This window comes from Hyla sarda, chromosome 5, assembly GCF_029499605.1.
Source record: "Hyla sarda isolate aHylSar1 chromosome 5, aHylSar1.hap1, whole genome shotgun sequence".
Lineage (NCBI taxonomy): Eukaryota > Metazoa > Chordata > Amphibia > Anura > Hylidae > Hyla > Hyla sarda.
Window position 1 is genome coordinate 303,030,500 of NC_079193.1, and position 16,477 is coordinate 303,046,976.

The window sequence follows — 16,477 nt, forward strand, 5'->3', positions numbered from 1 at the left end:
GGAGACATTTTTCCCAAGCGCTCAGAGAAGTATTGAACTATCATTCACAAAGTCATATGAATGAGGACTTACTCCACAGTGGGGGGCAGTGTTGGTTTAAAACATATCCCCCCTCCTCGTAGGCATATCACACAGGCTCAAGACCAAGACAATCAAAAGCTTCCACCCAGGTGACTAACCGATTCCGGACCAAGGAGAGCAGACCACTGGACCGACTGGCTAAATTCTTATTGTAGTTTATTGGACACATGCGACGCGTTTCTGAGGTATTGTTGGCTTGCGCCACCTCCTTCATCAGGCATATAATATAAAATACAAACAGTTTAAATACCTTCACTCTGGGTCTTCGCATGCAGCGTCTTCCGGGCGGCACCCGGATGTCTGGATACGCTATGTAAAGTGTATCCATTTCTAATATTGGACCTATGTTTATTTATTCTAACTCTTAGACTATTTATAGTCCCCCCTATATATCTAAGCCCACATGGGCACTCTATCATATATTATAATAAAATCACTACTGCAATTAAAAAATTCTTTAATAAGGTAAGGTTCAGATTCCCCTTCAATGATTATTTCCATCCTCTTATTGCAAATATGTGTACAACATTGACACCTGTTTTTGCCGCACTTAAATATTCCCCTGGTCTCCTTCAAAAATCCTTCTTTATACAATGTTAGTTTGGATTGTTGTTTGCGGGGTACTGAGGGGGCAAGAATATTTTTTAAGGTCTTGCTTCTCCTAAAAATACATTTCGTTTTTTTTTGGGGATATGCTCTCCAGGTATAGGGTCACTAGTAATCAAATTCCAGTTCTTTTGCAATATTTTGTTAATCTCTGCATGTAAATTATTATATCTAGTGATAAACGCTATATTATAATTAGAATTGCTTGGTACTTGTTCCTCATCTCTTCTTTTGTCACTGGATAGACACTCTACTTGAGAAAGTGTTTTTATTCTCTGCTCTGCTCCCTCAATCAAAGGTGGCGGGTATCCTTTTTGCGTAAAACGATGGCGCAATGTACACAGCTGTTGGTGGAAATCCACCTCAACTGAGCAATTGCGTCTAATTCTTTTCATCTGCCCATAGGGTATATTGTTCTTCCAACTCTTCTTTATGGCAGCTGCTGTAGTCTAGGTAGCTGTTTGCATTCACCTCCATGAAATCTGCACCTTACCTTATTAAAGAATTTTTTAATTGCAGTAGTGATTTTATTATATATATGATAGAGTGCCCATGTGGGCTTAGATATATAGGGAGGACTATAAATAGTCTAAGAGTTAGAATAAATAAACATAGGTCCAATATTAGAAATGGATACACTTTACATAGCGTATCCAGACATTTTCTTACCCATCATGAAAAAAATGTTGGAGTCATGAAAGTCACCCCTGTAGAGAAAATTAAACAACGAGATTATAAAACACTCTGTAATAAGGAGACGTATTGGATTTTTCGTCTTAATACTCTCTTTCCCCATGGTCTTAATGAGAGCCTAGAACAGGTGTACTAACACTTATTTTTATTATTATAATTTTTAAGAAAATTTTATGGATTTTGGTATAACTGTCACGATTCGGCTGGCAGGAGGTGGATCCTCTGTGCCAGAGAGGGATTGGCGTGGACCGTGCTGGTGGACCGGTTCTAAGTTGCTACTGGTATTCACCAGAGCCCGCCGCAAAGCGGGATGGTCTTGCAGCGGCGGTAGCAACCAGGTCGTATCCACCAGCAACGGCTCAACCTCTCTGACTGCTGAAGATAGGCGCGGTACAAGGGAGTAGACAAGAGCAAGGTCGGACGTAGCAGAAGGTCGGGGCAGGCAGCAAGGTTTGTAGTCAGGGGCAACGGCAGGAGGTCTGGAACACAGGCTAGGAACACACTAGGAAACGCTTTCACTGGCACAATGGCAACAAGATCCGGCGAGGGAGTGCAGGGGAAGTGAGGTATAAATAGGGAGTGCACAGGTGAACACACTAATTAAGCCAACTGAGCCAATCAGCGGCGCAGTGGCCCTTTAAATCGCAGAGACCCGGCGCGCGCGCGCCCTAAGGAGCGGGGCCGCGCGCGCCGGGACAGGACCGACGGAGAGCGAGTCAGGTACGGGAGCCGGCGTGCGCATCGCGAGCGGGCGCCACCCGCATCGCGAATCGCATCCCGGCTGGGAGAGGTATCGCAGCGCACCCGGTCAGCAGGTCTGACCGGGGCGCTGCAATTGCGAGGATGTTGCGAGCGCTCCGGGGAGGAGCGGGGACCCGGAGCGCTCGGCGTAACAGTACCCCCCCCCCTTGGGTCTCCCTCTCTTCTTGGAGCCTGAGAACCTGAGGACCAGACTTTTGTCTAGGATGTTGTCCTCAGGTTCCCAGGATCTCTCTTCTGGACCACAGCCCTCCCAATCTACCAAGAAAAATCTTTTTCCTCTGACCGTCTTGGAGGCCAGTATCTCCTTCACGGAGAAGATGTCAGAAGAACCGGAAACAGGAGTGGGAGAAACAAGTTTGGGAGAGAAACGGTTGATGATGAGTGGTTTAAGGAGAGAGACATGGAAGGCATTGGGAATACGAAGAGAAGGAGGAAGAAGGAGTTTGTAAGAGACAGGATTAATCTGGCACAAGACTTTGAAAGGACCAAGATAGCATGGTCCCAGTTTGTAACTGGGGACACGAAAGCGGACATATTTAGCGGAGAGCCATACCTTGTCTCCGGGAGCAAAAATAGGGGGAGTTCTTCTTTTCTTATCGGCAAACCTTTTCATGCGGGATGAAGCCTGTAAAAGAGAATTTTGGGTCTCTTTCCATATGGTGGAAAAATCACGAGTCACTTCATCCACAGCGGGCAAACCAGAGGGCAAGGGAGTAGGGAGGGGGGGAAGAGGGTGACGGCCGTACACCACGAAAAATGGGGACTTAGCAGAAGATTCAGAGGCTCTGAAGTTGTATGAGAATTCGGCCCATGGTAGAAGGTCTGCCCAGTCATCCTGGCGGGAGGAAACAAAATGCCGTAAATAGTCACCCAGGACCTGGTTAATTCTTTCTACTTGCCCATTGGATTGGGGATGATAAGAAGAAGAGAAGTTTAATTTAATCTTGAGCTGTTTACAGAGGGCCCTCCAGAATTTAGACACGAATTGGACGCCTCTATCCGAGACGATCTGCGTGGGCAAACCGTGAAGACGAAAAATGTGTACAAAAAATTGTTTTGCCAACTGAGGCGCTGAAGGAAGACCAGGAAGAGGAATAAAATGTGCCATCTTGGAAAATCGATCAACGACCACCCAAACAACTGTGTTGCCACGGGATGGGGGTAAGTCTGTAATAAAGTCCATACCAATCAGTGACCAAGGCTGTTCGGGGACAGGCAGAGGATGAAGGAGACCAGCAGGCTTCTGGCGAGGAGTCTTATCCCGGGCACAGACAGTACAGGCCCGCACAAAATCAACAACATCCGTCTCCAGAGTCGGCCACCAATAGAAACGAGAGATGAGTTGCAAGGACTTTTTGATGCCCGCATGGCCTGCGAGGTGGGAGGAGTGACCCCATTTGAGAATCCCGAGACGTTGGCGTGGAGAAACGAGGGTCTTCCCTGGAGGAGTTTGCCTGATGGAAGCTGGAGAAGAGGAGATCAGACAGTCAGGAGGAATGATGTGTTGCGGAGAGACCTCTACTTCCGAGGCATCCGAGGAACGAGAGAGGGCATCGGCCCTAATGTTCTTGTCGGCAGGGCGAAAATGAATTTCAAAGTTAAAATGGGCAAAGAACAACGACCACCTGGCCTGGCGAGGGTTCAGCCGTTGGGCAGACTGGAGATAGGAGAGATTCTTGTGATCGGTGTAAATGATAACTGGAAATTTTGATCCCTCCAGCAGATGCCTCCATTCCTCAAGTGCCAATTTAATGGCCAGTAGTTCTCGATCCCCGATGGAGTAGTTTCTCTCCGCCGGAGAGAAGGTCTTAGAAAAAAAACCACAAGTCACAGCATGCCCGGAAGAATTTTTTTGTAGAAGGACCGCTCCAGCTCCCACTGAGGAGGCATCTACCTCCAATAGGAAGGGTTTAGATGGGTCAGGTCTGGAGAGCACGGGAGCAGAAGAAAAGGCAGACTTGAGACGTTTAAATGCGTCTTCCGCTTGGGGAGACCAGGACTTGGGATTGGCATTTTTCTTGGTTAAAGCCACGATAGGAGCCACAATAGTGGAAAAGTGTGGAATAAATTGTCTGTAATAATTGGCGAACCCCAAAAAACGTTGGATAGCACGGAGTCCGGAGGGGCGTGGCCAATCTAAGACGGCAGAGAGTTTATCCGGGTCCATTTGTAATCCCTGGCCAGAGACCAAGTATCCTAGGAAAGGAAGAGATTGACATTCAAACAGACATTTCTCCATTTTGGCATAAAGTTGATTGTCTCGAAGTCTCTGAAGAACCATGCGGACATGCTGGCGGTGTTCTTCTAAGTTGGCAGAAAAAATCAGAATATCGTCCAGATACACAACAACACAGGAATATAAGAGATCACGAAAAATTTCATTAACAAAGTCTTGGAAGACGGCAGGGGCGTTGCACAGGCCAAAGGGCATGACCAGATACTCAAAGTGTCCATCTCTGGTGTTAAATGCAGTCTTCCATTCGTCCCCCTCCCTGATGCGGATGAGATTATAAGCACCTCTTAAGTCCAGTTTGGTAAAGATGTGGGCACCTTGAAGGCGATCAAAGAGTTCTGAGATAAGAGGTAGGGGGTAGCGGTTCTTTACCGTGATTTTATTAAGTCCGCGGTAATCAATGCAAGGACGTAGGGAGCCATCTTTTTTGGACACAAAAAAAAATCCAGCTCTGGCAGGAGAGGAGGATTTACGGATAAACCCCTTTTTTAAATTTTCCTGGATGTATTCAGACATAGCAAGAGTCTCTGGAGCGGACAGAGGATAAATTCTGCCCCGGGGTGGAGTAGTGCCCGGGAGGAGGTCAATAGGACAGTCATAAGGCCTGTGAGGAGGTAAAGTCTCAGCTTGCTTTTTGCAAAACACGTCAGCATAGTGCATATAAGCCTTAGGGAGACCGGTTACAGAAGGAACCACAGGGTCACGGCAGGGAGTACTGGGAACCGGTTTAAGACAGTCCTTGAAACAAGAAGTACCCCAGCTCTTGATTTCTCCTGTGGACCAATCAAGGGTTGGGGAATGGCGTTGAAGCCACGGTAATCCAAGAAGAATTTCGGAAGTGCAATTGGTGAGGACCAAAAACTCAATTTTTTCGTGATGAGGTCCGATGCACATTAGGAGGGGTTCCGTGCGGTAACGCACGGTACAGTCCAATCTTTCATTGTTGACACAATTGATGTAGAGGGGTCTGGCGAGACTGGTCACCGGGATGTTGAACCTGTTGATGAGAGAGGCCAAAATAAAATTTCCTGCAGATCCGGAATCCAAGAAGGCCCTGGTAGAGAAGGAGAAGGTAGAGGAAGATATCCGCACAGGCACAGTAAGGCGTGGAGAAGCAGAGTTGACATCGAGAACTGTCTCACCTTTGTGCGGAGTCAGCGTACGTCTTTCCAGGCGGGGAGGACGGATAGGACAATCCTTCAGGAAGTGTTCGGTACCGGCACAGTACAGGCACAGATTCTCCATGCGGCGTCGTGTCCTCTCTTGAGGTGTCAAGCGAGACCGGTCAACTTGCATAGCCTCCACGGCGGGAGGCACAGGAACGGATTGCAGAGGACCAGAGGAGAGAGGAGCCGGGGAGAAAAAACGCCTCGTGCGAACAAAGTCCATATCCTGGCGGAGCTCCTGACGCCTTTCGGAAAAACGCATGTCAATGCGAGTGGCTAGATGAATAAGTTCATGCAGGTTAGCAGGAATTTCTCGTGCGGCCAGAACATCTTTAATGTTGCTGGATAGGCCTTTTTTAAAGGTCAGAGGGCCTCATTATTCCAGGATAATTCGGAGGCAAGAGTACGGAATTGGATGGCGTACTCGCCAACGGAAGAATTACCCTGGACCAGGTTCAACAGGGCAGTCTCAGCAGAAGAGGCTCGGGCAGGTTCCTCAAAGACACTTCGAATCTCCGTGAAGAAGGAGTGTACAGAGGCAGTGACGGGGTCATTGCGGTCCCAGAGCGGTGTGGCCCATGACAGAGCTTTCCCAGACAGAAGGCTGACTACGAAAGCCACCTTAGACCTTTCAGTAGGAAACTGGTCCGACATCATCTCCAAGTGCAGGGAACATTGTGAAAGAAAGCCTCGGCAAAACTTAGAGTCCCCATCAAATTTAATATGCAATGATAGTCGTAGGCCGGAAGCGGCCACTCGCTGCGGAGGAGGTGCAGGAGCTGGCGGAGGAGATGATTGCTGAAGCTGTGGTAGTAGCTGCTGTAGCATCACGGTCAGTTGAGACAGCTGGTGGCCTTGTTGCGCTATCTGTTGCGACTGCTGGGCGACCACCGTGGTGAGGTCGGCGACAACTGGCAGAGGAACTTCAGCGGGATCCATGGCCGGATCTACTGTCACGATTCGGCTGGCAGGAGGTGGATCCTCTGTGCCAGAGAGGGATTGGCGTGGACCGTGCTGGTGGACCGGTTCTAAGTTGCTACTGGTATTCACCAGAGCCCGCCGCAAAGCGGGATGGTCTTGCAGCGGCGGTAGCAACCAGGTCGTATCCACCAGCAACGGCTCAACCTCTCTGACTGCTGAAGATAGGCGCGGTACAAGGGAGTAGACAAGAGCAAGGTCGGACGTAGCAGAAGGTCGGGGCAGGCAGCAAGGATCGTAGTCAGGGGCAACGGCAGGAGGTCTGAAACACAGGCTAGGAACACACTAGGAAACGCTTTCACTGGCACAATGGCAACAAGATCCGGCGAGGGAGTGCAGGGGAAGTGAGGTATAAATAGGGAGTGCACAGGTGAACACACTAATTAAGCCAACTGAGCCAATCAGCGGTGCAGTGGCCCTTTAAATCGCAGAGACCCGGCGCGCGCGCGCCCTAAGGAGCGGGGCCGCGCGCGCCGGGACAGGACCGACGGAGAGCGAGTCAGGTAAGGGAGCCGGGGTGCGCATCGCGAGCGGGCGCCACCCGCATCGCGAATCGCATCCCGGCTGGGAGAGGTATCGCAGCGCACCCGGTCAGCAGGTCTGACCGGGGCGCTGCAATTGCGAGGATGTTGCGAGCGCTCCGGGGAGGAACGGGGACCCGGAGCGCTCGGCGTAACAATAACTATATGTTTATATACAGTTTTTTATGATCAATGATGTTAGTTTTATGGTAATTTTTATATTTGTAAGTTTATATCACCTGACCTTTGGGTCTTCTGTAATGTTCGGTCTCCGTTCATGTTTGCGTTCCACCATCTGCAGGATATGACGTCTCCTGGAGCGCATGGTGGAGTCATGTGATCGGACGCCGGTGCCGCCCGGAAGACGCTACATGCGAAGACCCAGAGTGAAGGTATTTAAACTGTTTGTATTTTATATATTATATGCCTGATGAAGGAGGTGGCGCAAGCCAACAATACATCAGAAACGCGTCGCATGTGTCCAATAACTACAATAAGAATTTAGCCAGTCGGTCCAGTGGTCTGCTCTCCTTGGTCCGGAATCGGTTAGTCACCTGGGTGGAAGCTTGTGATTGTCTTGGTCTTGAGCCTGTGTGATATGCCTACGAGGAGGGGGGATATGTTTTAAACCAACACTTCCCCCCACTGTGGAGTAAGTCCTCATCCATATGACTTTTTGAATGATAGTTCAATACTTCTCTGAGCGCTTGGGAAAAATGTCTCCCCTTTTTTTCTTTATGCTACAGTGCATTAAAAGACATTGCAGTGAAAATGCCAATGTGACCCTTTTAAAATTACCGTATTTATCGGGGTATACCACGCACAGGCCTATAACACGCACCCTCATTTTACCAAGGATATTTGGGTAAAAAAAGTTTTTTACCCAAATATCCTTGGTAAAATGAGGGTGCGTGTGTGTGCATGTGTATACCCCGATACACTGTTTCTGACCCCGCAGAAGCCCCCAGGAAAGGCAGGGGGAGGCCGTCGCTGCGCGCTTCTCTCCCCCTGCCTTCGCTGGGGTCTAGAGCCCTGCTGCTGCTGCTTGTTTCCCCCTGACTATCGGCACCGTTGCCCCATTGCCGGTGCCGCTGCCCCCTTGCCTCCCCAATCCCCGGTTTTATATTTACCTGTTGCCGGGGTTAGGTCCGCGCTGCTTCTGGCTCCAGTGTGGCATCTCCTGTGTCGTTGCTATGCTGCAGTTCATTGATTTAAAGCGCCCGCTTTAAATCATTGAACTGCAGCGGCTTATCGGCGTATAACACGCAGATAGACTAAAAAATGCGTGTTATACGCTGATAAATACGGTAAGTTTATTAGTTCACTAAGCATAAAATATTGGCTCCAGGACTGCAGTCACAAATGTATACAATCTTCCACAAAGCATGGAGATTTGGTGGTATGCCTTAGCAAAAAATATCATAAATGATATTAAGTATGACAGCTTGCCAATAACATCAATCCATAACTTACTGCCAGATAGAAGAAATTGGAATGTCCAGCGCCAAATGAATCCAACGGAGCACTCTCACATGTGACCATGCCCCTCCCCCCCCCCCCCGTCTGATTGTATAGAGGGGAAGAGAGAGGAGGTAGTCCAGTCCTGTGTGTCAGCGCAGTGAGAGTGCTCCGTTGGAATCATTTGGTGCTGGACATTCCAATTTCTTCTATCTGTGCTTTTGGCGGTGCCCACGCCAGACCATACGCATGGTGTTGGAGGTAGAGAGCTGGGTCTAAATCTACATACCTGCATAACTTACTACCAGATACAGATCTCTCTAGTTGGATGAAAAAGGGAATTACTAAAATTGGGCATATATGCAGTAAGGGTCATTTATTATTTTTTTAACACATATCCCAGAAATATAACATACCTCCATGTGATTTTTATAAATATTTACAGATTCGCCATCTCCTGGGGCTACATAGAATAGAACTGCTACGACCTAAAGCACGTTTTGAAAGATATTTATTTTAGTCCAAGGGGAGTAGGGGTGCTATAGCTAAAGCATACAAAGCCAGCAACCTTACTTTAGATGACCCTAGTCCTAACTTCCAGCTAAAATGGGAAAATGATCTAAGTATCCATATTCCCCCTGAGCGCTGGGCTAAACTATACACCTTACCATCAAACCTCTCGCACTGTGTCTCACACTTAGAAAGCTCTTGTAAATTGATGTACCGATGGTACCTAACACCGACACAGTTGGCAAAAATGTATCATAACGAGAATAGTAGATCTGTATGCTGGAGGTGCATGCAGGAACAGGGGATACATATTTGGTAGAATTCCCCCTGATACAGCCCTTTTGGAGAGAAATAAATAACCTGTTAAATAATATACTAACAAAATCAATAGAATGGAGTACGGGGATGGCCCTTTTAAACATTGGCTTGGAAGATCTCCCATACAAAGACAGCATTATAAGTTTCCATTTACTATCTGTGGCGCAAACGGCAGTAGCAAAAAACTGGAAGTCAGCTAATACCACCAAGATAATAGAAATCTTAAACTCCCTAAGCCACGTAAGCACAATGGAAAGGCTAAGATTAGATAAAATGGATCAAAAAATCAAATTCATCCAAAGGGTTTCAAAGGATTTATACAATATATTTCCAATTTCCCATATAGTTCACTCTTGATCCCTAAACTGCTATTAAAACGCCATATGTTGGCACCCCCCGACGTTTCGCTGGCCGTAACAGGCTTTATCAAGGGCATAATTAATATATGGATCGGAGGCATTAAATTGACTCAGGAGAGGAGATAAAATACCATCCGTTGGGAGAATATCCAATCCTACTAATACAATAGGAAAATAATTTCCATATCACTTGCTCCCAAACTGTGTTTTTAAAGCACATCATTCATATAATTTTTCCTCACAAGTGTTAAATAGTTTTAATAAATAATAATAAAGATATAAGTTTAAAAATTAGAGGATTCCCAAGTTTTGGGAAATTAGTCTCATGAGGGTGTAAGCCTGAGTGGGAAATTGGAAATATATTAGATAAAATAGATAGCTCAGCACCATTAGATACGAAGCGCATTATATGGGATGATTGGATACAGAAAATAAAAGAAATAAGATTGGTTTAGAGTACCTCATCGCATTGCATTATTACTTCTGGCAGTGGTATAAAACTTGTCTAGAGAGTGCGAGAGGAAGGGTATAAGTGTGGGAGTGAATGTAGGTATGTTGGATCGTCTTTGTTGTATGGCTAATTTGTTTTTTTATTTTTTCCCCTTTCCCCTTATTGGGGGGTCATGTAATGTTGTGTAACTTTATAACTGTATTGTAAAAACTTAATAAAAAAAATAAAATAATATATATATATATATATATATATATATATATGGAAAGGCCTGCGCAGCTGGCCTGTAATTGTGGGAGGAGCGGGATGACCATAAAACCCACGGCTCTCCCCCCTTCATTGACGCCGTGGGTTCTTCGCTTGAGGGTGTCACGTGATGTCGGCAGGAAGTGGAGTCACGTTCCCACCGGTCAGCTGACTGCACGAGTCAGCTGACAGGAACCTCGCTTCAGCCGGCATGGTGGGGGTAAGTGGCCGTGGCTGACCGGGGGTAACGCTGGCGGTTCCCGGACTCCGGAGGTGAGCCGGAGTTCAGGGAAACCCTTGGTCAGCCCGGCCCCAGGTTATCGTATTACATGTCGGCATTCGGCATTCGTCGGTCGCATTATACGGTTTTCGGCTACATATATTTACTTACGGCTTGCTGCGCATGTATATGGATACTTTGTATGCGAACAGCCTCCTACACAGGCATATCATTACCGCACTAGGTGAACGGCTTGCTGCGCATGTATGTGTTTACTTATGGCTTGCTTTATTATGTGATGATTACTTTGTTATGCGAACTGTCTCCTGCACATGTATTTCATTACTGCACTATGTGATCAGTCTCCTGCACGTGCATATCATTACCGCACTATGTCATCAGTCTCCGGCACGTGCATATCATTACCGCACTATGTCATCAGTCTCCGGCACGTGCATATCATTACCGCACTATGTCATCAGTCTCCGGCACGTGCATATCATTACCGCACTATGTCATCAGTCTCCTGCACGTGCTTATCATTACTGCACTATATGATCAGTCTCCTGCACATGTATATCATTACCGCACTATGTAAACAGTCTCCTGCACATGCATATCATTACCGCACTATGTGAACAGTCTCCTGCACATGCATATCATTACTGCACTATGTGAACAGTCTCCTGCACGTGCATATCATTACCGCTCTATGTGAACGACTTGCTGCGCATGTATACCATTACTTTGTTATGTGAACAGCCTCCTGCACATGCATATCATTACCGCACCATTTGAACAGTCTCCTGCACGTGCATATCATTACCGCACTATGTGAACGACTTGCTGCGCATGTATACCATTACTTTGTTATGTGAATAGCCTCCCGCACGTGCATATCATTACCGCACTATGTGAACGGCTTGCTACGCATGTATATGATTACTGCATTGTGCGAACAGTCTCCTGCACATGCATATCATTACCGCATTATGTGTTAGGCCTCTTGCACATGTATTTGATTGCTGCATTGTGTGAACAGTCTCCTGCACATGCATATCATTACCGCTCTGTGTGATAGGCTTCTTGCTGATGCATATCATTACCGCACTGTGTGAACAGTCTCCTGCACATGCTTATCATTACCGCACCACGTGAGAGGCTTCTTGCACATGTATATCATTACCGCACTACGTGATAGGCTTCTAGCACATGTATATCATTACCGCACTATGTGGTCAGCCTCCTGCGCATGTATATCATTACCGCACTATATGAACAGTCTCCTACTTATTTTATCATTTCCGCACTATATGAACAGTCTCCTACTTATTTTATCATTTCCGCACTATGTGAACAGTCTCCTGCACATGTATAACATTACTGCACTATATGAACAGTCTCCTGCACGTGCATATCATTGCCGCTCTATGTAACAGCCTCCTGCACATATATATCATTATCACATTTTGTACTTCTGTGCTGCTGGGAGGATCTATATGTGTCTCCAGTATACTGAGACTCGCACACCTTTACACTCAATCGGACTCACCGCTCTGCCCCACCCTGTGGCCTTATGCTTCACCCCCACAGCTGCCAATCTGGTCAGTCTTAGGCACGCTACACCAACAGCTGCGCTCACCTCCAACCTTTGTCTCTTAACTAACTTCCTCACAGTTTTCTTTTCATTTATTTTATATTTATACTTCTGTGTTTCCGGGCGGTGTGCCTCCAGCTGTTGTGGAGCTACGATTCTCACTTATAGGAATCATGCCGTAGGGTTCATGCTGTACACATCCTGGTACCCATACACGTTGGTAGGATTCATGCCGGTTACATTTATACACACGCTTGTACATAATTGTAGCATTATGCTGCGTACACACTTATAAGATTCATGCCGTACACAGTACACACTGGTAGGATATCCTGTACACACGCTTGTTGGATTCTTACTTACACGCGTTAGGATTATCCAGCACATTCGCCGGTAGCATTTATACGGTTCACTTGATCGCATAATTCATAAAGTTCATGCGGTACATACCATTGTAGCATCCATACTGTACACTTGCTCGTAGGTTTACGTAGTATACACGCTTGTACTCGCTTGCAGGGTTCATACTACACACACTCTTGTAGGAGTCATGTTGTACACACTCATAGGTTTCATACTTTGTACACGCTCATACGAGTCACACTGTACGCACGTTTATAGTATTACATGGTCCACGCTCGTAAGATTACTACTGAATATGCACTCATAAGGTTTGTGCTGCACTCCCGCTCGCAGGACCTGTATCACGCGTGTTTGTAGGGTTATATTACTCGGGTGCACGCGGGAATCAGGCTGCGTGTGCACCCGTGGCATGTGTTCTGTACATGCACTTGCGCTATTTGTGAAGTTCGTACGCCCGCAGTTTAGTGCAGCGCACATGCTCATACAGCACATGGGGTGTGGCCCTGTACGCAGGTATGTGGTTTTAATAGTTACTACTTCCCGGCATATTCTCTGCCATCAGGTCGTGGTTAGCTTCAGGCATTCACTGGTGGTCTATACGCGTATATGGTTGGCCCGAGTATAGGTTCATCAAGTTGGTGGTACAGCTATGCATAGCGGTTCACGACAGTTTCACACGTAGTCGTTCTGCACGCATCTTTATATAGACAGAGTGATACATAGCAGTTGTCGCTGCTGACACATATTCAGAACGACAATTACACGACGCACAGGCGGGGCTTACCCAGTAAACCGTTGCAGACGGGGTATGTCTCATTATCGTTGGTACTGACATGCCTTCTGAACGACACTGACATTACGCATAGGTGGTATTTACCTGTTAAGCCTGTCATGTTACAGGAAGGGTACGTCGCATAGTTCTTATGACTGTCACGCCACACATAGGTGATGTATACCCATCATGCCTGCCACGCCTGCAGGGAGTACGTCGCACGGTTGTTACTGACCGCCTTCAGAACAGCAATAACGCCACACATAGGTGATAAGATTTGTTTTATTATCCAAGTAATCACCTCATGAACCTGACACGTCTTCAGGTTGTGTTTACTTGTGTCGTCGGTGCACCTCTTTTACGATATAGTCACGTTCTCAAAAAACGGAATTCACGATGTTTTGGGTTGTCATGGTACTCGTATAAACTTTCGCACTTACCACTGGGCACACGCTTATCTAGACTCAGTTACGCATATAATTCTCGTCCGACACGTCTTCGGACACTTTCCCTCTGTTCTGGTTTAAAGTGTCGTACATTGTTCTCAAGTAATCACCTCATGAACTTGACACGCTTTCAGGTTGTGATTACTTGCGTTGTCGATGCGCTCCTTTCTCTGTGTAGTTATGTCCTAAAAATGTACTTCATGGTGTTCTAGGTTGATTTGGTACTCGTATAACGTTTCGCACTTGTCACCGGGCGCATACTCGTCTAGACCCGGTTACGCATACGATTCTCGTCCGACACGTCTTCGGATACTTTCCCTCTGTTCTGGTTTAAAGTGTCGTACATTGTTCTCAAAGTAATCACCTCATGAACTTGACACGCTTTCAGGTTGTGATTACTTGCGTTGTCGATGCGCTCCTTTCTCAACGTTTCGCACTTGTCACCGGGCGCATACTCGTCTAGGCCCGGTTACGCATACGATTCTCGTCCAACACGTCTTCAGATACTTTCCCTCTGTCCTGGTTTAAAGAGTTGATTATTATTGTCCAAGTAATCACCTCATGAACCTGACACGCTTTCAGGTTGTGATTACTTGCGTTGTCGATGCGCTCCTTTCTCTGTGTGGTTATGTCCCAAAAATGTACTTCATGCTGTTCTAGGTTGATATGATACTCGTATAACGTTTCGCACTTGTCACCGGGCGCATACTCGTCTAGGCCCGGTTACGCATACGATTCTCGTCCGACACGTCTTCAGATACTTTCCCTCTGCCCTGGTTTAAAGAGTTGATTATTATTGTCCAAGTAATCACCTCATGAACCTGACACGCTTTCAGGTTGTGATTGCTTGCGTTGTCGATGCGCTCCTTTCTCTGTGTAGTCATGTCCAAAAGTGTACTTCAGGGTGTTCTAGGTTGATATGATACTCGTTTAGCGTTTCGCACTTGTCACCGGGCCCATACTCGTCTAGGCACGGTTACGCATACGGTTCTCGTCCGATACGTCTTCGGATACTTTCCCTCTGTCCTGGTTTAAAGAGTTGTTTATTGTTGTCCAAGTAATCACCTCATGAACCTGACACGTTTTCAGGTTGTGATTGCTTGCGTTGTCGGTGCATTCCTTTCTCTGTGTAGTCTCGTTCCTAAAGATGCTCTTCAGGGTGTTCTAGGTTGTTAAGGTACTTGTATAACGTTTCGCTCTTGTCACCGGGCGCATACTTGTCTAGGTCCAGTCACGTATACAATTCTCATCCGTCACGTCTTCGGATACTCTCTCTCTGTCCTGGTGTTAGACGGTCAGCTATGTTATAGATAAACGAGCTTGGCTAGACGATTAGTTTGGCTGTCCCTACTACATACATTTACTCTCACATGTGCTCACGTTGAAGGAGTCCAGAATATTGCAGCAGATGCCTTGTCAGCAAATACGCAAAAAATTTATGGTACGGCGTGGAACTCATTTCCAAATCCAGATCCAAGCACGCCGAGGGCGACAAGATTTCAGTTCCCTTCCTATTTGCATATGTCGGGTTTTGCCATATCACACTGCATTTATCCCACAATACTATTAAGAGTTATCTAGCCGGTATCCAACACCATCTATCCTTGACCAATACCCGTAGTTACTCTATACTCTCTTCTCGCTTGGTGAAGTCCGCTCTGAAGGGCATCCTTGAGCAGGAAGTCCCTCGCAGCCCAGTCAGACAACCAATCACAGGCAACATGTTCAGGCAGTTGTCCGACTTGTTAGACTCCACACCATTGGGTATTCGTGATAGCCTCACATTAAAAGCGGCCATGTACCTTGCCTGTTATGGGTTTCTCAGACCGGGTGAGTGTACTACTCGGACCATTAACGCGCCCTTTCCTTAGGTCAGTCAGCTGTCACATGTCTCTGATCATTTCCAGCTGTCCCTCAGTCAGACCAAGACCTCGTCTCCGGGTCATACGGTGGTTGTCCGGTTTTCCCACCGTGCACAAATGGTGTCCTGTCACAATCCTCCGTGAATTGTTGAATGCCTGTGTTAACCTATCAGCTGACGACCCTTTACTCCATTTCAGATCCAACCCGCTAACTACTTCTCAATTCATCAAACATTTACGCATTTCGGTCAGGTCGCTGGGAGGAGTCCCGACTTCATTATCCGGTCACTCCTTCCGTATTGGCGCAGCTACAGCCACTTCTAAGCACGGGGTCCTGACCCACGTAATCATGAAATTAGGATGTTGGAAATGCGGATGCTACATGCAGTATTTCCCTAACCCTCGCAAAGAAATGGCTAGCGCGTTCCAGTCTCTTGTGTTGTAATCTGCAATAAACAAATGTTTGTTTAAATCCGGGTTTTGCCCTCTTTTCCAGGCATATTCTTTACGCCGCAGTTATGGCACACCTCAGACTGCTTAGTTGAGGTTGATAGATTATTGGTTACAGTTGGTTGTTAGGTTAGTATTAGGGTTGTACGCATATCAGTCATGTAGCAACGACCACAAATGGAAAGGCCTGCGCAGCTGGCCTGTAATTGTGGGAGGAGCGGGATGACCATAAAACCCACGGCTCTCCCCCCTTCATTGACGCCGTGGGTTCTTCGCTCCCACCCGCCCCCCCTTCTTTTCATTCCATCACACTTACCACAGGGTATGCCCTCTTTTCCAGGCATATTCTTTACGCCGCAGTTATGGCACACCTCAGACTGCTTAG

General features: G+C 47.0%; 1 protein-coding gene across 2 annotated transcripts in view; it reads left to right on the forward strand.

The window, feature by feature from the left end:
• SLCO5A1 (solute carrier organic anion transporter family member 5A1) overlaps nt 1-16,477 on the forward strand; it is a 264,961-nt gene that overhangs the window by 66,814 nt on the left and 181,670 nt on the right. For both annotated transcript variants that reach the window (XM_056522114.1, XM_056522115.1), the window contains exon 2: nt 7,342-7,432. The gene's annotated coding sequence lies outside the window, so the exon portion shown is untranslated. The remainder of the gene's footprint in view (nt 1-7,341; nt 7,433-16,477) is intronic.